The sequence below is a fragment of the Pygocentrus nattereri genome, chromosome 19 (assembly GCF_015220715.1).
Source record: "Pygocentrus nattereri isolate fPygNat1 chromosome 19, fPygNat1.pri, whole genome shotgun sequence".
NCBI lineage: Eukaryota > Metazoa > Chordata > Actinopteri > Characiformes > Serrasalmidae > Pygocentrus > Pygocentrus nattereri.
The window spans coordinates 9,926,342-9,932,023 of record NC_051229.1 but is presented as its reverse complement, the minus strand read 5'-3'; positions in this window follow the sequence as shown (position 1 = coordinate 9,932,023).

Genomic DNA, 5,682 nt, shown 5'->3' with positions numbered 1-5,682 from the left:
TGCCTCTCTTCTGCTGCTGTTTAGTGAAACAGGATGTTTTGCCTCAGCGAGGTTGTCTAATGTGTAGGTATTAATGCAGAAGGTATAAATACACACTAATAAAATATTATACGTTTATTTTTAACATTAAGACCTGAATGAAGGCTATAGAGGAGGCCTCACAGACTTGTAAGACTTGTAATGAAATGGTTATGAAGTCTTTCGTACTACGCTTTAATGCTGTGCTCAGCATAGTTCAGCTGGTTTCCTCTTTGGTTACTTTGATGTTTGTTCCTTATCTTCTTTGTCAGTCTGCTCCGCTCTGCATTGCATCACTATTGCAGTTTGGTTGTGGCTGGCAAAAAGTTTTATTACATACTTTAATAACCTAAGAATAGCTCAGCCAGTTAGTATTGAAGTCCCTGTTGTTAATGATTAATAAGGCATGTGTATGTAATAAGCCTGGGATTTTGAGAGGTTAAACACCCGTAGTTTTGGATTTTAAGTAAAATTCTAGATATTAAAAGTCCAAAAAGAGAATACTAAGCAGTGGTCATGAAATTGAGCATGAATTCAAATGCAGAAACACACATAAGCACGTCCACCACAGACTCAAGGAGAAGAGGACTGTAGACAGACAACAACGTGATTGTGACCTAAGAAAACATTTTTTACAGTAAAATATACAACATGGCCAAAAGTGTTCAGACACCTCTTCTAATTTTTGCTATTTTTGCTACACCCACTCGTTAAGAGGTGAATAAAGTCTAGCATAAAGCTTTGCACTCTCCATAGACAAATACTGGCAATAGAATGTGTTGAACGATTGTGGTTGGTGTAGTGTAGTGGGTAACACCTCTGCCTTCTACGCTGTAGTTTGGGGTTCAATCCCCTGCCTGGACAAGCTTCCTACGCTATACAAATAAGAGTCCTTGGGCAAGACTCCTAACACCACCTTTGCCTACCTGTGTTAAATAATTAAAATTGTAAGTCGCTCTGGATAAGAGCGTCTGCCAAAATGCCGTAAAAACTAAAAAGACTTTCAATATGGCACTGTCATAGCATGCCAACTCCCCAACAAAATAGTTTGTAAACTCTTTGCCTTGCTTTAGCTGCCCCCCATCAGCTGTTGACACTTTGACAAAGATGTAGTGTCTCTTGCCTGAATGCATGGTACAAATAGTTTTGCAGTGGAGTACTGTTAGGGTTGTTTTTCATGGTTTGGGCCTCTTATTTCCAAGGAAGGAAAATCTAAATGCTACTTTTACTGTGTAGTAACAGCTTTAGGGAAGACCATTTCAAGATTTGGTGTGAAGGAGCTGGACTGGCCTGCACAGAGCCTTCCCTCACCTCAATCTCAGCCAACACTTTTGGAATGAAATGGATAGCAAACTGTAAGCTAGGGCTTAATGTCCACGATCAGAACCCAACCTCACTAATGCTCTTGTGGCTGAATATAAGCAAATCCCCATGGCGATGTTACACAATCTAGTCCCCCCAGCTTCCACAATCTAGTGCAAGGCCTTCCCAGAAGAGTGGAAGCTGCTACAACAACTCCATCTAAAATGCACATGGTTTTGGCATGAACTATTTATCAAGCACATATGGATGTGATGTGTGTGTCCACATACTTTTGGGCATGTAGTGTTTGTATGGAAAAGATTGTGGATGGCATTGTATATCCAGTACAGTGGATCTGGATCACTCATGACAGAAGGTGCTCATAACAGTCCATTAAGAATCTCTGAGACAATGTGCAGCGTGCGCCTGCCTCTACAGTTGACTGAAGCTGACTCTATGGCAGCATCAGAAATGTTACAGGCATAAACCTCTCAAGACTCTACTCCTCTCAAGTGCTGCAAAGGGCATGAATGTGGCTTCATAGTGAATGCTTGAGAAAGCACAGCTGTTGTTGTTGTGATCCACGGCCATTAAACATACTGTATGTAATGACACTGGTTTTATGCCTCCACACATAATAGAGCAAAAAGTATAAATGAAAGTCCCCACATTTCTATTAAGATAAGATTTTATTAGCATTTAACATGATATCTGTAAGGTCTGTCTATAAGTCACAGGATATCCATTGTGGGATAGGGGTAGGGGCATTAGGTACAGCTTTAGTGTATGTTATGAAAAAAAGTTACTTAATGTTATTAGAGTATTTCTGATCTGATGTAAACTATCTTGTTTAATCTTTAGTCTGTTCTCTGTCAGTGGTTGTAATTTCCATTTTACTTTTGTTTACTTTATGATACGAGTGGAAAAGCTTGGCTTGGATGTATTTATCACCCCATCTATCTAATCCTTTAATTCAGTCCGATGACTGGACTGGGTTTTTACAGTCCTGTGGCCTCCACAGATAACTGTTTGTTTTATTTTTATTGTCAGAACATTTGATTTATCAATTGCTATTGGGATGTAAACAGTATTTCAAGAAATACAACAAAAATGTTTCTAAAATAATTTCGTGCTAAGTTACTTGAATATATGTACACTTACAGTCCATTCTATTAATACTTCACCCAAATAATACCTGCTCTGTGGTGGTCCTGTGGGATCATGACCATTGATGAACAGGGTCAAAGTGGGATAACAAATTATGCAAAGAAACACACATTTGGTTCCATTTGAACAATTTTTCACTGCTTTTTAACCAAATTCAAAATGTTTTATATTCTTATGTATAAACAGGTCATAAAACATGAGAGGCAAAATCAGCTGCTTGTGTTTCAACATTGTAGTTCAAGCCTCCCCCACATTTATTTCAGACATTGTAAATGATGGGTACAGGATGATATAGCACCTTAAGAACTACATCAGCTGCATGAGGGCTGCAATATATTAATAGATTCCCACTGATGGCCATTTTATATAACTTATCTAAAACAAAGACCCTGTACTCAACAACAACTGTGACCTCATCACCAGATGCTTTTGCTTCATACAGTCCACTACCAGTCTTCTGTAAGTTCTTCAGTGTCAGACTGTAGGTTTCCTTCTATTTTATTCCATTTTATTCTTATTTTTCTGCAGGATTTTTTCGTTCCACAGTTTTCAAGATATCAACATCATTCCAATTCCAGATTGTGCTTGTGTACAAGCTTTTTGATTGGATGCACTGATTCCATGTAGCAAAATAATTTTGCTGATTTTTTTGCCTTAGGAATGAATGGGGTGAAAATTTGCATGGCAATCTTCGGTACTTTTGCTTGACCGAAAGACACCATTTCGCATGCAGTCTGCCACCTGAGTTCCCGTTCCTGTGGCCGCACCCAGCGGCACACCTGCACCCTCTGGACTCGCCGCTGATGTTGCTGCAGGCCCGCCAGCCTCCATGGACATCGCTGCAGGCCTGCCTGCCTCCGAGGACGTCGCTGTAGGCCCGCATACCTCTGTGGACATCGCTGCATGTCCGCCTGCCACCATAGACGTCGCAGCCTCTTTGTTTCCACTCACCTCCATGGACGTTGCAGCCCCTTTGTTCCTGCACATCCTGCCCTCACCTGTGTCTGCTGCTCCCCGTGGACCTCCTGTTCCTCCTTCTGTGGTGCGTTCTTGTTTTCCTCATCCTGTTGTGTCTTCTGTCGTCCCTCGTTTGGCGCTGTTTTCTGTTGTGCCTCCTCATCCTCCCTCCCAGCCCTTGTTTCGTCCTCAGTTTGCTTGTGTGTCCTCGGTTCCTGTTTCTGTGCCTTTGGCTTCTGTTCTCTTCTCTCCATCTGTGTCTGCTCCTGTTCTGCGTTGTCCTTCTGTCTCTACTCTGGTGTCTGTTTCTGTTCCTGCTTCTGTGCCTGTGTCCATGGTTCCTGTCATTCCTGATTCTGTTCCCGTGTCTGCTCCTGTTTCTGTGCCCTTGGCTTCTGCTCCTTTTTCTATGCCTGTTCTGTCCTCTGTTCCTTGTGTTCTGTGTTCTGTCCTTGTTTAGTTTTGTCTATTTTTGGGTCCTTCGTGTCTGTGTGTGTGTGTTTTTTTTTTTGTTTGTTTTGTTTTGTTTTGGCACGTTTGGTGCTGCATGCCTTAGTGGGGGGAACTGTCACGATTGGCCTCTCCCAGTCTTCCATGTGCTTTTCTGTTTTGGTCTAGTCCACGTGCTTTCTTTGTTTTGATTCTGTCCCGGTCCAGCCCCCTTGTTTTCTGACTCTGCCCCTGATTGTTGCCACCTGTGTTTTCTACCTGTATCCTATTCTCTGTTATCATCCCTGTTTGTATTTAAACCCTGTGTTTGCTGGTCTTTATATATCTTTTGTATGGTTTGTATGTCTGCTGTATGTCTTTTGTATGGTTCGTGTTTTGTTAAGTTTGGATTTCTGTGTTCCTCGTTATGTCTGTCCCTCCATTTCTCCATGTTGGATCATTGAACCTGGACAGTTTTGACCATGACCCTGGATTTACCCCAAATAAATCTTGCTTTTCTCAGCACGTGTCCGCCTCCTCATTGCTTCGCGTTACAGCTGATTTCAGGTCAGATTTGTAACTGATCTCAGTTTAGATTCATAGCAGATCTCAGTTCAGATTTATAGTTGATTTTGGGCGAGGTTCATAGCTGATGTCTGTCCAAATTCATAGCTGAACATTGTTTAGATTTTAGGCTGATCAGTGTTTGGATTTATAGTGGATCTTAGTCCAAATTTATAGGTGATCTTAGTTCAGATTTATAGCTGATCTCAGTTCACATTCATAGCTAATTTCAGTCCAGATTCATAGCTAAACTCAATTCAGATTCATTGCTAATTTGAGTTCAGGGGTATCAAGAGGTTTCCTAAATCCTAGAGTTATGATAACATAATGAACTAAGGAAATGTTATTCTACAATAGCTAATGTCCTACCTGAAGTGGGCATGGTGACTATATAAGGATCAGTTGTTTCTGTAATACAGTGTCAGTACTACAAAACATAATAGCTGTGTACCTGGTGCATATTACCAGAAGGATTCATGAATGTGCAGTAGCATGTTACATTTGCATTTTGTTATTCCAGTAAGATTATTTGAATAAGCGCTCGGGAAGTGGATCTCAGCGATTCAATCATTTGCAAAGTTTGTCATTGTGATGTTAAATAAAGCCATTGATGTGAAACCATAAACAGCATTACATTTATATATATATATATATATATATATATATATATATATATATATATACACACACACACACATATATATGGATATATGGCTACTCGATTTATGACCTCCCTCTAACCCAGTAAAGAGTAATAACCTGGTCAAAATTTAACACAATCACCCATTCAGGTCAAAATGGGATAGTTCATATCTAGCTGTCTTGCTATCTAAATGCTCTGTGTCAGTAGCTTGGGTAATTCGCAGCCAACAGTCAACATCATAAATTCAGAAGAGGCCATAATTTCTGCTTAAAGATGATCTTTATTAAACTCAGATTAAATCACAAAAATAAAAGGGAAAAACAAATCCCAAACTCAGGCTAGACTAGCTCTGTGACAATTCTACCACACAAACACACATAGCTGTCTCCAAAGTGAAACAACAAAATAAAATCCACATAAAGAGCAACTAAACAAAAACACAACACAGGTATAAACAACACCACTATGAATAATAAGCCTTTGAAGAAAACATTCATTTACATTATTCATTAATGTCTTCTCTATGTGAGGGAAAAGGTTCCGCCTCCTGTGTTTGTTGGGTTAAAAGGCATCTGGTAAGACTGTGAGCAGTTACTTCAGAG